The sequence below is a fragment of the Symphalangus syndactylus genome, chromosome 6, assembly GCF_028878055.3.
Source record: "Symphalangus syndactylus isolate Jambi chromosome 6, NHGRI_mSymSyn1-v2.1_pri, whole genome shotgun sequence".
Classification (NCBI taxonomy): domain Eukaryota; kingdom Metazoa; phylum Chordata; class Mammalia; order Primates; family Hylobatidae; genus Symphalangus; species Symphalangus syndactylus.
In genome coordinates, this window is record NC_072428.2 from 2,012,463 (window position 1) to 2,030,610 (window position 18,148).

The following is an 18,148-nucleotide window of genomic DNA, read 5'->3' on the forward strand; positions in this document are numbered from 1 at the left end:
AATTCTGTGAAACTTCTTTCTGATCTGTGCATTCAGCTAACAGAGTTAAACCATACTTTTGATTGAGCAGATCTGAACACTCTTTCTGTAGAAAATGCAACTGGACATTTGGAGCGCTAAGAGATTAGTAGTGGAAAAAGGAATATATTCAAATATAAACTACACAGAAACATTCTGTGAAACTTCTTTCTGATCTGAGCATTCAGCTAACAGAGTTAAACCATACTTTTGATTGAGCAGTTTTGAAACACTCTGTCTGTAGAAAATGCAACTGGACATTCGTAGCGCTAAGTGGGTAATAGTGGAAAAAAGAATATGTTCAAATATAAACTACACAGAAGCATTGTATGAAACTTCTTTCTGTTCTGTGCATTCAACTAACAGAGTTGAACCTTACTTTTGATTGAGCCTTTCTGAAACACTCTTTCTGTAGAAACTGCAATTGGACATTCTGAGCGCTAAGAGGCCTCTATTGGGAAAAATAATATCTTCAAATAAAAACTACACAGAAGCATTGTGTGAAACTTATTTCTGATATGTTCATTAAGCTAACAGAGTTAAACCATACTTTTGATTGCGCAGTTCTGAACACTCTTTCTGTAGAAAATGCAAGTGGACATTCGGAGCGCTAGGAGGGTAATAGTGGAAAAAGGAATATATTCAAATATAAACTACACAGTAGCATTCTGTGAAAATACTTTCTGTTCTGTGCATTCAACTAACAGAGTTGAACCTTACTTTTGATTGAGCCGTTCTGAAACACTCTTTCTGTAGAAACTGCAATTGGACATGCTAAGCGCTAAGAGGCCTACATTGGGAAAAAGAATATCTTCAAATAAAAACTACACAGATGCATTCTGTGAAACTTATTTCTGATCTGTAAATTCAGTTAACAGAGATAAAACATATTTTTGATTGAGCAGTTATGAAACACTCTTTTTGTAGAAAATGCAAGTGGAGATTCGGAGCGCTAAAAGGGTAATAGTGGAAAAAGGAATGTCTTCAAATATAAACTACAAAGAATCATTCTGTGAAACTTCTTTCTGATCTGTGCATTCAGCTAACAGAGTTAAACCATACTTTTGATTGAGCAGATCTGAACACTCTTTCTGTAGAAAATGCAACTGGACATTTGGAGCGCTAAGAGAGTAGAAGTGGAAAAAGGAATATATGCAAATATAAACTACACAGAAGCATTCTGTGAAACTTCTTTCTGATCTGAGCATTCAGCTAACAGAGTTAAACCATACTTTTGATTGAGCAGTTTTGAAACACTCAGTCTGTAGAAAATGCAACTGGACATTCGTAGCGCTAAGTGGGTAATACTGGAAAAAAGAATATGTTAAAATATAAACTACACAGAAGCATTGTATGAAACTTCTTTCTGTTCTGAGCATGCAACTAACAGACTTGAACCTTACTTTTGATTGAGCCGTTCTGAAACACTCTTTCTGTAGAAACTGCAATTGGACATGCTAAGCGTTAAGAGGCCTACATTGGGAAAAAGAATATCTTCAAATAAAAACTACACAGATGCATTCTGTGAAACTTATTTCTGATCTGTAAATTCAGTTAACAGAGATAAAACATATTTTTGATTGAGCAGTTATGAAACACTCTTTTTGTAGAAAATGCAAGTGGAGATTCGGAGCGCTAAGAGGGTAATAGTGGAAAAAGGAATGTCTTCAAATATAAACTACACAGAATCATTCGGTGAAACTTCTTTCTGATCTGTGCATTCAGCTAACAGAGTTAAACCATACTTTTGATTGAGCAGATCTGAACACTCTTTCTGTAGAAAATGCAACTGGACATTTGGAGCGCTAAGAGCGTAGTAGTGGAAAAAGGAATATATTCAAATTATAACTGCACAGAAGCATTCTGTGAATCTTCTTTCTGATCTGAGCATTCAGCTAACAGAGTTAAACCATACTTTTGATTGAGCAGTTTTGAAACACTCTGTCTGTAGAAAATGCAACTGGACATTCGTAGCGCTAAGTGGGTAATAGTGGAAAAAAGAATATGTTCAAATATAAACTACACAGCAGCATTGTATGAAACTTCTTTCTGTTCTGTGCATTCAACTAACAGAGTTGAACCTTACTTTTAATTGATCCTTTCTGAAACACTCTTTCTGTAGAAAGTGCAATTGGACATTCTGAGCGCTAAGAGGCCTATATTGGGAAAAGGAATGTCTACAAATAAAAACTACACAGAAGAATTGTGTGAAACTTCTTTCTGTTCTGTTTGTTCAACTAAAAGAGTTGAACCTTAGATTTGATTGAGCCTTTCTGAAACACTCTTTCTGTAGAAACTGCAATTGGTCATTCTGAGCGCTAAGAGGCCTCTATTGGGAAAAATAATATCTTCAAATAAAAACTAAACAGAAGCATTGTGTGAAACTTATTTCTGATACGTTCATTAAGCTAACAGAGTTAAACCATACTTTTGATTGCGCAGTTCTGAACACTCTTTCTGTAGAAAATGCAAGTGGACATTCGGAGCGCTAAGAGGGTAATAGTGGAAAAAGGAATATATTCAAATATAAACTACACAGTAGCACTCTGTGAAAATTCTTTCTGTTCTGTGCATTCAACTAACAGAGTTGAACCTTACTTTTGATTGAGCCGTTCTGAAACCCTCTTTCTGTAGAAACTGCAATTGGAAATGCTAAGCGCTAAGAGGCCCACATTAGGAAAAAGTATATCTACAAATAAAAACTACACAGATGCATTCTGTGAAAATTATTTCTGATCTGTAAATTCAGTTAACAGAGATAAAACATATTTTTGATTGAGCAGTTATGAAACACTCTTTTTGTAGAAAATGCAAGAGTAGATTCGGAGCGCTAAGAGGGTAATAGTGGAAAAAGGAATGTCTTCAAATATAAACTACACAGAATCATTCGGTGAAACTTCTTTCTGATCTGTGCATTCAGCTAACAGAGTTAAACCATACTTTTGATTGAGCAGATCTGAACACTCTTTCTGTAGAAAATGCAACTGGACATTTGGAGCGCTAAGAGCGTAGTAGTGGAAAAAGGAATATATTCAAATATAAACTGCACAGAAGCATTCTGTGAAACTTCTTTCTGATCTGAGCATTGAGCTAACAGAGTTAAACCATACTTTTGATTGAGCAGATCTGAACACTCTTTCTGTAGAAAATGCAACTGGACATTTGGAGCGCTAAGAGATTAGAAGTGGAAAAAGGAATATATGCAAATATAAACTACACAGAAGCATTCTGTGAAACTTCTTTCTGATCTGAGCATTCAGCTAACAGAGTTAAACCATACTTTTGATTGAGCAGTTTTGAAACACTCAGTCTGTAGAAAATGCAACTGGACATTCGTAGCGCTAAGTGGGTAATACTGGAAAAAAGAATATGTTCAAATATAAACTACACAGAAGCATTGTATGAAACTTCTTTCTGTTCTGAGCATGCAACTAACAGAGTTGAACCTTACTTTTGATTGAGCCGTTCTGAAACACTCTTTCTGTAGAAACTGCAATTGGACATGCTAAGCGCTAAGAGGCCTACATTGGGAAAAAGAATATCTTCAAATAAAAACTACACAGATGCATTCTGTGAAACTTATTTCTGATCTGTAAATTCAGTTAACAGAGATAAAACATATTTTTGATTGAGCAGTTATGAAACACTCTTTTTGTAGAAAATGCAAGTGGAGATTCGGAGCGCTAAGAGGGTAATAGTGGAAAAAGGAATGTCTTCAAATATAAACTACACAGAATCATTCGGTGAAACTTCTTTCTGATCTGTGCATTCAGCTAACAGAGTTAAACCATACTTTTGATTGAGCAGATCTGAACACTCTTTCTGTAGAAAATGCAACTGGACATTTGGAGCGCTAAGAGCGTAGTAGTGGAAAAAGGAATATATTCAAATTATAACTGCACAGAAGCATTCTGTGAAACTTCTTTCTGATCTGAGCATTCAGCTAACAGAGTTAAACCATACTTTTGATTGAGCAGTTTTGAAACACTCTGTCTGTAGAAAATGCAACTGGACATTCGTAGCGCTAAGTGGGTAATAGTGGAAAAAAGAATATGTTCAAATATAAACTACACAGAAGCATTGTATGAAACTTCTTTCTGTTCTGTGCATTCAACTAACAGAGTTGAACCTTACTTTTGATTGAGCCTTTCTGAAACACTCTTTCTGTAGAAACTGCAATTGGACATTCTGAGCGCTAAGAGGCCTATATTGGGAAAAGGAATGTCTACAAATAAAAACTACACAGAAGAATTGGGTGAAACTTCTTTCTGTTCTGTTTGTTCAACTAAAAGAGTTGAACCTTAGTTTTGATTGAGCCTTTCTGAAACACTCTTTCTGTAGAAACTGCAATTGGTCATTCTGACCGCTAAGAGGCCTCTATTGGGAAAAATAATATCTTCAAATAAAAACTAAACAGAAGCATTGTGTGAAACTTATTTCTGATACGTTCATTAAGCTAACAGAGTTAAACCATACTTTTGATTGCGCAGTTCTGAACACTCTTTCTGTAGAAAATGCAAGTGGACATTCGGAGCGCTAAGAGGGTAATAGTGGAAAAAGGAATATATTCAAATATAAACTACACAGTAGCACTCTGTGAAAATTCTTTCTGTTCTGTGCATTCAACTAACAGAGTTGAACCTTACTTTTGATTGAGCCGTTCTGAAACCCTCTTTCTGTAGAAACTGCAATTGGAAATGCTAAGCGCTAAGAGGCCCACATTAGGAAAAAGTATATCTACAAATAAAAACTACACAGATGCATTCTGTGAAAATTATTTCTGATCTGTAAATTCAGTTAACAGAGATAAAACATATTTTTGATTGAGCAGTTATGAAACACTCTTTTTGTAGAAAATGCAAGAGTAGATTCGGAGCGCTAAGAGGGTAATAGTGGAAAAAGGAATGTCTTCAAATATAAACTACACAGAATCATTCGGTGAAACTTCTTTCTGATCTGTGCATTCAGCTAACAGAGTTAAACCATACTTTTGATTGAGCAGATCTGAACACTCTTTCTGTAGAAAATGCAACTGGACATTTGGAGCGCTAAGAGCGTAGTAGTGGAAAAAGGAATATATTCAAATATAAACTGCACAGAAGCATTCTGTGAAACTTCTTTCTGATCTGAGCATTGAGCTAACAGAGTTAAACCATACTTTTGATTGAGCAGTTTTGAAACACTCTGTCTGTAGAAAATGCAACTGGACATTCGTAGCGCTAAGTGGGTAATAGTGGAAAAAAGAATATGTTCAAATATAAACTACACAGAAGCATTGTATGAAACTTCTTTCTGTTCTGTGCATTCAACTAACAGAGTTGAACCTTACTTTTGATTGAGCCTTTCTGAAACACTCTTTCTGTAGAAACTGCAATTGGACATTCTGAGCGCTAAGAGGCCTATATTGGGAAAAGGAATGTCTACAAATAAAAACTACACAGAAGAATTGTGTGAAACTTCTTTCTGTTCTGTTTGTTCAACTAAAAGGGTTGAACCTTAGTTTTGATTGAGCCGTTCTGAAACACTCTTTCTGTAGAAAATGCAAGTGGAGATTCGGAGCGCTAAGAGGGTAATACTGGAAAAAGGAATGTCTCCAAATATACACTACACAGAATCATTCTGTGAAACATCTTTCTGATCTGTGCATTCAGCTAACAGAGTTAAACCATATTTTTGATTGAGCAGATCTGAACACTCTTTCTGTAGAAAATGCAACTGGACATTTGGAGCGCTAAGAGAGTAGTAGTGGAAAAAGGAATATATTCAAATATAAACTACACAGAAGCATTCTGTGAAACTTCTTTCTGATCTGAGCATTCAGCTAACAGAGTTAAACCATACTTTTGATTGAGCAGTTTTGAAACACTCTGTCTGTAGAAAATGCAACTGGACATTCGTAGCGCTAAGTGGGTAATAGTGGAAAAAAGAATATGTTCAAATATAAACTACACAGAAGCATTGTATGAAACTTCTTTCTGTTCTGTGCATTCAACTAACAGAGTTGAACCTTACTTTTGATTGAGCCTTTCTGAAACACTCTTTCTGTAGAAACAGCAATTGGACATTCTGAGCGCTAAGAGGACTATATTGGGAAAAAAAATATCCTCAAATAAAAACTACACAGAAGCATTGTGTGAAACTTATTTCTGATATGTTCATAAAGCTAACAGAGTTAAACCATACTTTTGATTGCGCAGTTCTGAACACTCTTTCTGTAGAAAATGCAAGTGGACATTCGGAGCGCTAAGAGGGTAATAGTGGAAAAAGGAATATATTCAAATATAAACTACACAGTAGCATTCTGTGAAAATTCTTTCTGTTCTGTGCATTCAACTAACAGAGTTGAACCTTACTTTCGATTGAGCCGTTCTGAAACACTCTTTCTGTAGAAACTGCAATTGGACATGCTAAGCGCTAAGAGGCCTACATTGGGAAAAAGAATATCTTCAAATAAAAACTACACAGATGCATTCTGTGAAACTTATTTCTGATCTGTAAATTCAGTTAACAGAGATAAAACATATTTTTGATTGAGCAGTAATGAAACACTCTTTTTGTAGAAAATGCAAGTGGAGATTCGGAGCGCTAAGAGGGTAATAGTGGAAAAAGGAGTGTCTTCAAATATAAACTACACAGAATCATTCGGTGAAACTTCTTTCTGATCTGTGCATTCAGCTAACAGAGTTAAACCATACTTTTGATTGAGCAGATCTGAACACTTTTTCTGTAGAAAATGCAACTGGACATTTGGAGCGCTAAGAGCGTAGTAATGGAAAAAGGAATATGTTCAAATATAAACTACACAGAAGCATTCTGTGAAAATTCTTTCTGATCTGAGCAGTCAGATAACAGATTTAAACCATACTTTTGATTGAGCAGTTTTGAAACAGTCTGTCTGTAGAAAATGCAACTGGACATTCGTAGCGCTAAGTGGGTAATAGTGGAAAAAAGAATATGTTCAAATATAAACTACACAGAAGCATTGTATGAAACTACTTTCTGTTCTGTGCATTCAACTAACAGAGTTGAACCTTACTTTTGATTGAGCCGTTCTGAAACACTCTTTCTGTAGAAACTGCAATTGGACATTCTGAGCGCTAAGAGGCCTATATTGGGAAAAAGAATGTCTACAAATAAAAACTACACAGAAGAATTGTGTTAAACTTCTTTCTGTTCTGTTTGTTCAACTAAAAGAGTTGAACCTTAGTTTTGATTGAGCCGTTCTGAAACACTCTTTCTGTAGAAAATGCAAGTGGAGATTCGGAGCGCTAAGAGGGTAATAGTGGAAAAAGGAATGTCTCCAAATATAAACTACACAGAATCATTCTGTGAAACTTCTTTCTGATCTGTGTATTCAGCTAACAGAGTTAAAACATACTTTTGGTTGAGCAGATCTGAACACTCTTTCTGTAGAAAATGCAACTGGACATTTGGAGCGCTAAGAGCGTAGTAGTTGAAAAAGGAATATATTCAAATATAAACTACACAGAAGCATTCTGTGAAACTACTTTCTGATCTGAGCATTCAGCTAACAGAGTTAAACCATACTTTTGATTGAGCAGTTTTGAAACACTCCGTCTGTAGAAAATGCAACTTTACATTCGTAGCGCTAAGTGGGTAATAGTGGAAAAAAGAATATGTTCAAATATAAACTACACAGAAGCATTGTATGAAACTTCTTTCTGTTCTGTGCATTCAACTAACAGAGTTGAACCTTACTTTTGATTCAGCCTTTCTGAAACACTCTTTCTGTAGAAACTGCAATTGGACATTCTGAGCGCTAAGAGGCCTCTATTGGGAAAAATAATATCTTCAAATAAAAACTAGACAGAAGCATTGTGTGAAACTTATTTCTGATATGTTCATTAAGCTAACAGAGTTAAACCATACTTTTGATTGCGCAGCTCTGAACAGTCTTTCTGTAGAAAATGCAAGTGGACATTCGGAGCGCTAATAGGGTAATAGTGGAAAAAGGAATATATTCAAATATAAACTACACAGTAGCACTCTGTGAAAATTCTTTCTGTTCTGTGCATTCAACTAACAGAGTTGAACCTTACTTTTGATTGAGCCGTTCTGAAACACTCTTTCTGTAGAAACTGCAATTGGACATGCTAAGCGCTAAGAGGCCTACATTGGGAAAAAGAATATCTTCAAATAAAAACTACACAGATGCATTCTGTGAAACTTATTTCTGATCTGTAAATTCAGTTAACAGAGATAAAACATATTTTTGATTGAGCAGTTATGAAACACTCTTTTTGTAGAAAATGCAAGTGGAGATTCGGAGCGCTAAGAGGGTAATAGTGGAAAAAGGAATGTCTTCAAATATAAACTACACAGAAACATTCGGTGAAACTTCTTTCTGATCTGTGCATTCAGCAAACAGAGTTAAACCATACTTTTGATTGAGCAGATCTGAACACTCTTTCTGTAGAAAATGCAAATGGACATTTTTAGCGCTAAGAGCGTAGTAGTGGAAAAAGGAATATATTCAAATATAAACTACACAGAAGCATTCTGTGAAACTTCTTTCTGATCTGAGCATTCAGCTAACAGAGTTAAACCATACTTTTGATTGAGCAGTTTTGAAACACTCTGTCAGTAGAAAATGCAACTGGACATTCGTAGCGCTAAGTGGGTAATAGTGGAAAAAAGAATATGTTCAAATATAAACTACACAGCAGCATTGTATGAAACTTCTTTCTGTTCTGTGCATTCAACTAACAGAGTTGAACCTTACTTTTAATTGATCCTTTCTGAAACACTCTTTCTGTAGAAAGTGCAATTGGACATTCTGAGCGCTAAGAGGCCTATATTGGGAAAAGGAATGTCTACAAATAAAAACTACACAGAAGAATTGTGTGAAACTTCTTTCTGTTCTGTTTGTTCAACTAAAAGAGTTGAACCTTAGATTTGATTGAGCCTTTCTGAAACACTCTTTCTGTAGAAACTGCAATTGGTCATTCTGAGCGCTAAGAGGCCTCTATTGGGAAAAATAATATCTTCAAATAAAAACTAAACAGAAGCATTGTGTGAAACTTATTTCTGATACGTTCATTAAGCTAACAGAGTTAAACCATACTTTTGATTGCGCAGTTCTGAACACTCTTTCTGTAGAAAATGCAAGTGGACATTCGGAGCGCTAAGAGGGTAATAGTGGAAAAAGGAATATATTCAAATATAAACTACACAGTAGCACTCTGTGAAAATTCTTTCTGTTCTGTGCATTCAACTAACAGAGTTGAACCTTACTTTTGATTGAGCCGTTCTGAAACCCTCTTTCTGTAGAAACTGCAATTGGAAATGCTAAGCGCTAAGAGGCCCACATTAGGAAAAAGTATATCTACAAATAAAAACTACACAGATGCATTCTGTGAAAATTATTTCTGATCTGTAAATTCAGTTAACAGAGATAAAACATATTTTTGATTGAGCAGTTATGAAACACTCTTTTTGTAGAAAATGCAAGAGTAGATTCGGAGCGCTAAGAGGGTAATAGTGGAAAAAGGAATGTCTTCAAATATAAACTACACAGAATCATTCGGTGAAACTTCTTTCTGATCTGTGCATTCAGCTAACAGAGTTAAACCATACTTTTGATTGAGCAGATCTGAACACTCTTTCTGTAGAAAATGCAACTGGACATTTGGAGCGCTAAGAGCGTAGTAGTGGAAAAAGGAATATATTCAAATATAAACTGCACAGAAGCATTCTGTGAAACTTCTTTCTGATCTGAGCATTGAGCTAACAGAGTTAAACCATACTTTTGATTGAGCAGATCTGAACACTCTTTCTGTAGAAAATGCAACTGGACATTTGGAGCGCTAAGAGATTAGAAGTGGAAAAAGGAATATATGCAAATATAAACTACACAGAAGCATTCTGTGAAACTTCTTTCTGATCTGAGCATTCAGCTAACAGAGTTAAACCATACTTTTGATTGAGCAGTTTTGAAACACTCAGTCTGTAGAAAATGCAACTGGACATTCGTAGCGCTAAGTGGGTAATACTGGAAAAAAGAATATGTTCAAATATAAACTACACAGAAGCATTGTATGAAACTTCTTTCTGTTCTGAGCATGCAACTAACAGAGTTGAACCTTACTTTTGATTGAGCCGTTCTGAAACACTCTTTCTGTAGAAACTGCAATTGGACATGCTAAGCGCTAAGAGGCCTACATTGGGAAAAAGAATATCTTCAAATAAAAACTACACAGATGCATTCTGTGAAACTTATTTCTGATCTGTAAATTCAGTTAACAGAGATAAAACATATTTTTGATTGAGCAGTTATGAAACACTCTTTTTGTAGAAAATGCAAGTGGAGATTCGGAGCGCTAAGAGGGTAATAGTGGAAAAAGGAATGTCTTCAAATATAAACTACACAGAATCATTCGGTGAAACTTCTTTCTGATCTGTGCATTCAGCTAACAGAGTTAAACCATACTTTTGATTGAGCAGATCTGAACACTCTTTCTGTAGAAAATGCAACTGGACATTTGGAGCGCTAAGAGCGTAGTAGTGGAAAAAGGAATATATTCAAATTATAACTGCACAGAAGCATTCTGTGAAACTTCTTTCTGATCTGAGCATTCAGCTAACAGAGTTAAACCATACTTTTGATTGAGCAGTTTTGAAACACTCTGTCTGTAGAAAATGCAACTGGACATTCGTAGCGCTAAGTGGGTAATAGTGGAAAAAAGAATATGTTCAAATATAAACTACACAGAAGCATTGTATGAAACTTCTTTCTGTTCTGTGCATTCAACTAACAGAGTTGAACCTTACTTTTGATTGAGCCTTTCTGAAACACTCTTTCTGTAGAAACTGCAATTGGACATTCTGAGCGCTAAGAGGCCTATATTGGGAAAAGGAATGTCTACAAATAAAAACTACACAGAAGAATTGGGTGAAACTTCTTTCTGTTCTGTTTGTTCAACTAAAAGAGTTGAACCTTAGTTTTGATTGAGCCTTTCTGAAACACTCTTTCTGTAGAAACTGCAATTGGTCATTCTGACCGCTAAGAGGCCTCTATTGGGAAAAATAATATCTTCAAATAAAAACTAAACAGAAGCATTGTGTGAAACTTATTTCTGATACGTTCATTAAGCTAACAGAGTTAAACCATACTTTTGATTGCGCAGTTCTGAACACTCTTTCTGTAGAAAATGCAAGTGGACATTCGGAGCGCTAAGAGGGTAATAGTGGAAAAAGGAATATATTCAAATATAAACTACACAGTAGCACTCTGTGAAAATTCTTTCTGTTCTGTGCATTCAACTAACAGAGTTGAACCTTACTTTTGATTGAGCCGTTCTGAAACCCTCTTTCTGTAGAAACTGCAATTGGAAATGCTAAGCGCTAAGAGGCCCACATTAGGAAAAAGTATATCTACAAATAAAAACTACACAGATGCATTCTGTGAAAATTATTTCTGATCTGTAAATTCAGTTAACAGAGATAAAACATATTTTTGATTGAGCAGTTATGAAACACTCTTTTTGTAGAAAATGCAAGAGTAGATTCGGAGCGCTAAGAGGGTAATAGTGGAAAAAGGAATGTCTTCAAATATAAACTACACAGAATCATTCGGTGAAACTTCTTTCTGATCTGTGCATTCAGCTAACAGAGTTAAACCATACTTTTGATTGAGCAGATCTGAACACTCTTTCTGTAGAAAATGCAACTGGACATTTGGAGCGCTAAGAGCGTAGTAGTGGAAAAAGGAATATATTCAAATATAAACTGCACAGAAGCATTCTGTGAAACTTCTTTCTGATCTGAGCATTGAGCTAACAGAGTTAAACCATACTTTTGATTGAGCAGTTTTGAAACACTCTGTCTGTAGAAAATGCAACTGGACATTCGTAGCGCTAAGTGGGTAATAGTGGAAAAAAGAATATGTTCAAATATAAACTACACAGAAGCATTGTATGAAACTTCTTTCTGTTCTGTGCATTCAACTAACAGAGTTGAACCTTACTTTTGATTGAGCCTTTCTGAAACACTCTTTCTGTAGAAACTGCAATTGGACATTCTGAGCGCTAAGAGGCCTATATTGGGAAAAGGAATGTCTACAAATAAAAACTACACAGAAGAATTGTGTGAAACTTCTTTCTGTTCTGTTTGTTCAACTAAAAGGGTTGAACCTTAGTTTTGATTGAGCCGTTCTGAAACACTCTTTCTGTAGAAAATGCAAGTGGAGATTCGGAGCGCTAAGAGGGTAATACTGGAAAAAGGAATGTCTCCAAATATACACTACACAGAATCATTCTGTGAAACATCTTTCTGATCTGTGCATTCAGCTAACAGAGTTAAACCATATTTTTGATTGAGCAGATCTGAACACTCTTTCTGTAGAAAATGCAACTGGACATTTGGAGCGCTAAGAGAGTAGTAGTGGAAAAAGGAATATATTCAAATATAAACTACACAGAAGCATTCTGTGAAACTTCTTTCTGATCTGAGCATTCAGCTAACAGAGTTAAACCATACTTTTGATTGAGCAGTTTTGAAACACTCTGTCTGTAGAAAATGCAACTGGACATTCGTAGCGCTAAGTGGGTAATAGTGGAAAAAAGAATATGTTCAAATATAAACTACACAGAAGCATTGTATGAAACTTCTTTCTGTTCTGTGCATTCAACTAACAGAGTTGAACCTTACTTTTGATTGAGCCTTTCTGAAACACTCTTTCTGTAGAAACAGCAATTGGACATTCTGAGCGCTAAGAGGACTATATTGGGAAAAAAAATATCCTCAAATAAAAACTACACAGAAGCATTGTGTGAAACTTATTTCTGATATGTTCATAAAGCTAACAGAGTTAAACCATACTTTTGATTGCGCAGTTCTGAACACTCTTTCTGTAGAAAATGCAAGTGGACATTCGGAGCGCTAAGAGGGTAATAGTGGAAAAAGGAATATATTCAAATATAAACTACACAGTAGCATTCTGTGAAAATTCTTTCTGTTCTGTGCATTCAACTAACAGAGTTGAACCTTACTTTCGATTGAGCCGTTCTGAAACACTCTTTCTGTAGAAACTGCAATTGGACATGCTAAGCGCTAAGAGGCCTACATTGGGAAAAAGAATATCTTCAAATAAAAACTACACAGATGCATTCTGTGAAACTTATTTCTGATCTGTAAATTCAGTTAACAGAGATAAAACATATTTTTGATTGAGCAGTAATGAAACACTCTTTTTGTAGAAAATGCAAGTGGAGATTCGGAGCGCTAAGAGGGTAATAGTGGAAAAAGGAGTGTCTTCAAATATAAACTACACAGAATCATTCGGTGAAACTTCTTTCTGATCTGTGCATTCAGCTAACAGAGTTAAACCATACTTTTGATTGAGCAGATCTGAACACTTTTTCTGTAGAAAATGCAACTGGACATTTGGAGCGCTAAGAGCGTAGTAATGGAAAAAGGAATATGTTCAAATATAAACTACACAGAAGCATTCTGTGAAAATTCTTTCTGATCTGAGCAGTCAGATAACAGATTTAAACCATACTTTTGATTGAGCAGTTTTGAAACAGTCTGTCTGTAGAAAATGCAACTGGACATTCGTAGCGCTAAGTGGGTAATAGTGGAAAAAAGAATATGTTCAAATATAAACTACACAGAAGCATTGTATGAAACTACTTTCTGTTCTGTGCATTCAACTAACAGAGTTGAACCTTACTTTTGATTGAGCCGTTCTGAAACACTCTTTCTGTAGAAACTGCAATTGGACATTCTGAGCGCTAAGAGGCCTATATTGGGAAAAAGAATGTCTACAAATAAAAACTACACAGAAGAATTGTGTTAAACTTCTTTCTGTTCTGTTTGTTCAACTAAAAGAGTTGAACCTTAGTTTTGATTGAGCCGTTCTGAAACACTCTTTCTGTAGAAAATGCAAGTGGAGATTCGGAGCGCTAAGAGGGTAATAGTGGAAAAAGGAATGTCTCCAAATATAAACTACACAGAATCATTCTGTGAAACTTCTTTCTGATCTGTGTATTCAGCTAACAGAGTTAAAACATACTTTTGGTTGAGCAGATCTGAACACTCTTTCTGTAGAAAATGCAACTGGACATTTGGAGCGCTAAGAGCGTAGTAGTTGAAAAAGGAATATATTCAAATATAAACTACACAGAAGCATTCTGTGAAACTACTTTCTGATCTGAGCATTCAGCTAACAGAGTTAAACCATACTTTTGATTGAGCAGTTTTGAAACACTCCGTCTGTAGAAAATGCAACTTTACATTCGTAGCGCTAAGTGGGTAATAGTGGAAAAAAGAATATGTTCAAATATAAACTACACAGAAGCATTGTATGAAACTTCTTTCTGTTCTGTGCATTCAACTAACAGAGTTGAACCTTACATTTGATTCAGCCTTTCTGAAACACTCTTTCTGTAGAAACTGCAATTGGACATTCTGAGCGCTAAGAGGCCTCTATTGGGAAAAATAATATCTTCAAATAAAAACTAGACAGAAGCATTGTGTGAAACTTATTTCTGATATGTTCATTAAGCTAACAGAGTTAAACCATACTTTTGATTGCGCAGCTCTGAACACTCTTTCTGTAGAAAATGCAAGTGGACATTCGGAGCGCTAAGAGGGTAATAGTGGAAAAAGGAATATATTCAAATATAAACTACACAGTAGCACTCTGTGAAAATTCTTTCTGTTCTGTGCATTCAACTAACAGAGTTGAACCTTACTTTTGATTGAGCCGTTCTGAAACACTCTTTCTGTAGAAACTGCAATTGGACATGCTAAGCGCTAAGAGGCCTACATTGGGAAAAAGAATATCTTCAAATAAAAACTACACAGATGCATTCTGTGAAACTTATTTCTGATCTGTAAATTCAGTTAACAGAGATAAAACATATTTTTGATTGAGCAGTTATGAAACACTCTTTTTGTAGAAAATGCAAGTGGAGATTCGGAGCGCTAAGAGGGTAATAGTGGAAAAAGGAATGTCTTCAAATATAAACTACAGAGAAACATTCGGTGAAACTTCTTTCTGATCTGTGCATTCAGCAAACAGAGTTAAACCATACTTTTGATTGAGCAGATCTGAACACTCTTTCTGTAGAAAATGCAAATGGACATTTTTAGCGCTAAGAGCGTAGTAGTGGAAAAAGGAATATATTCAAATATAAACTACACAGAAGCATTCTGTGAAACTTCTTTCTGATCTGAGCATTCAGCTAACAGAGTTAAACCATACTTTTGATTGAGCAGTTTTGAAACACTCTGTCAGTAGAAAATGCAACTGGACATTCGTAGCGCTAAGTGGGTAATAGTGGAAAAAAGAATATGTTCAAATATAAACTACACAGAAGCATTGTATGAAACTACTTTCTGTTCTGTGCATTCAACTAACAGAGTTGAACCTTACTTTTGATTGAGCCGTTCTGAAACACTCTTTCTGTAGAAACTGCAATTGGACATTCTGAGCGCTAAGAGGCCTATATTGGGAAAAGAATGTCTACAAATAAAAACTACACAGAAGAATTGTGTGAAACTTCTTTCTGTTCTGTTTGTTCAACTAAAAGAGTTGAACCTTAGTTTTTATTGAGCCGTTCTGAAACACTCTTTCTGTAGAAAATGCAAGTGGAGATTCGGAGCGCTAAGAGGGTAATAGTGGAAAAAGGAATGTCTCCAAATATAAACTACACAGAATAATTCTGTGAAACTTCTTTCTGATCTGTGCATTCAGCTAACAGAGTTAAACCATACTTTTGATTGAGCAGATCTGAACACTCTTTCTGTAGAAAATGCAACTGGACATTTGGAGCGCTAAGAGATTAGTAGTGGAAAAAGGAATATATTCAAATATAAACTACACAGAAGCATTCTGTGAAACTTCTTTCTGATCTGAGCATTCAGCTAACAGAGTTAAACCATACTTTTGATTGAGCAGTTTTGAAACACTCTGTCTGTAGAAAATGCAACTGGACATTCGTAGCGCTAAGTGGGTAATAGTGGAAAAAAGAATATGTTCAAATATAAACTACACAGAAGCATTGTATGAAACTTCTTTCTGTTCTGAGCATGCAACTAACAGAGTTGAACCTTACTTTTGATTGAGCCGTTCTGAAACACTCTTTCTGTAGAAACTGCAATTGGACATGCTAAGCGCTAAGAGGCCTACATTGGGAAAAAGAATATCTTCAAATAAAAACTACACAGATGCATTCTGTGAAACTTATTTCTGATCTGTAAATTCAGTTAACAGAGATAAAACATATTTTTGATTGAGCAGTTATGAAACACTCTTTTTGTAGAAAATGCAAGTGGAGATTCGGAGCGCTAAGAGGGTAATAGTGGAAAAAGGAATGTCTTCAAATATAAACTACACAGAATCATTCGGTGAAACTTCTTTCTGATCTGTGCATTCAGCTAACAGAGTTAAACCATACTTTTGATTGAGCAGATCTGAACACTCTTTCTGTAGAAAATGCAACTGGACATTTGGAGCGCTAAGAGCGTAGTAGTGGAAAAAGGAATATATTCAAATTATAACTGCACAGAAGCATTCTGTGAAACTTCTTTCTGATCTGAGCATTCAGCTAACAGAGTTAAACCATACTTTTGATTGAGCAGTTTTGAAACACTCTGTCTGTAGAAAATGCAACTGGACATTCGTAGCGCTAAGTGGGTAATAGTGGAAAAAAGAATATGTTCAAATATAAACTACACAGAAGCATTGTATGAAACTTCTTTCTGTTCTGTGCATTCAACTAACAGAGTTGAACCTTACTTTTGATTGAGCCTTTCTGAAACACTCTTTCTGTAGAAACTGCAATTGGACATTCTGAGCGCTAAGAGGCCTATATTGGGAAAAGAAATGTCTACAAATGAAAACTACACAGAAGAATTGTGTGAAACTTCTTTCTGTTCTGTTTGTTCAACTAAAAGAGTTGAACCTTAGATTTGATTGAGCCTTTCTGAAACACTCTTTCTGTAGAAACTGCAATTGGTCATTCTGAGCGCTAAGAGGCCTCTATTGGGAAAAATAATATCTTCAAATAAAAACTAAACAGAAGCATTGTGTGAAACTTATTTCTGATACGTTCATTAAGCTAACAGAGTTAAACCATACTTTTGATTGCGCAGTTCTGAACACTCTTTCTGTAGAAAATGCAAGTGGACATTCGGAGCGCTAAGAGGGTAATAGTGGAAAAAGGAATATATTCAAATATAAACTACACAGTAGCACTCTGTGAAAATTCTTTCTGTTCTGTGCATTCAACTAACAGAGTTGAACCTTACTTTTGATTGAGCCGTTCTGAAACCCTCTTTCTGTAGAAACTGCAATTGGAAATGCTAAGCGCTAAGAGGCCCACATTAGGAAAAAGTATATCTACAAATAAAAACTACACAGATGCATTCTGTGAAAATTATTTCTGATCTGTAAATTCAGTTAACAGAGATAAAACATATTTTTGATTGAGCAGTTATGAAACACTCTTTTTGTAGAAAATGCAAGAGTAGATTCGGAGCGCTAAGAGGGTAATAGTGGAAAAAGGAATGTCTTCAAATATAAACTACACAGAATCATTCGGTGAAACTTCTTTCTGATCTGTGCATTCAGCTAACAGAGTTAAACCATACTTTTGATTGAGCAGATCTGAACACTCTTTCTGTAGAAAATGCAACTGGACATTTGGAGCGCTAAGAGCGTAGTAGTGGAAAAAGGAATATATTCAAATATAAACTGCACAGAAGCATTCTGTGAAACTTCTTTCTGATCTGAGCATTGAGCTAACCGAGTTAAACCATACTTTTGATTGAGCAGATCTGAACACTCTTTCTGTAGAAAATGCAACTGGACATTTGGAGCGCTAAGAGAGTAGAAGTGGAAAAAGGAATATATGCAAATATAAACTACACAGAAGCATTCTGTGAAACTTCTTTCTGATCTGAGCATTCAGCTAACAGAGTTAAACCATACTTTTGATTGAGCAGTTTTGAAACACTCAGTCTGTAGAAAATGCAACTGGACATTCATAGCGCTAAGTGGGTAATACTGGAAAAAAGAATATGTTCAAATATAAACTACACAGAAGCATTGTATGAAACTTCTTTCTGTTCTGTGCATTCAACTAACAGAGTTGAACCTTAC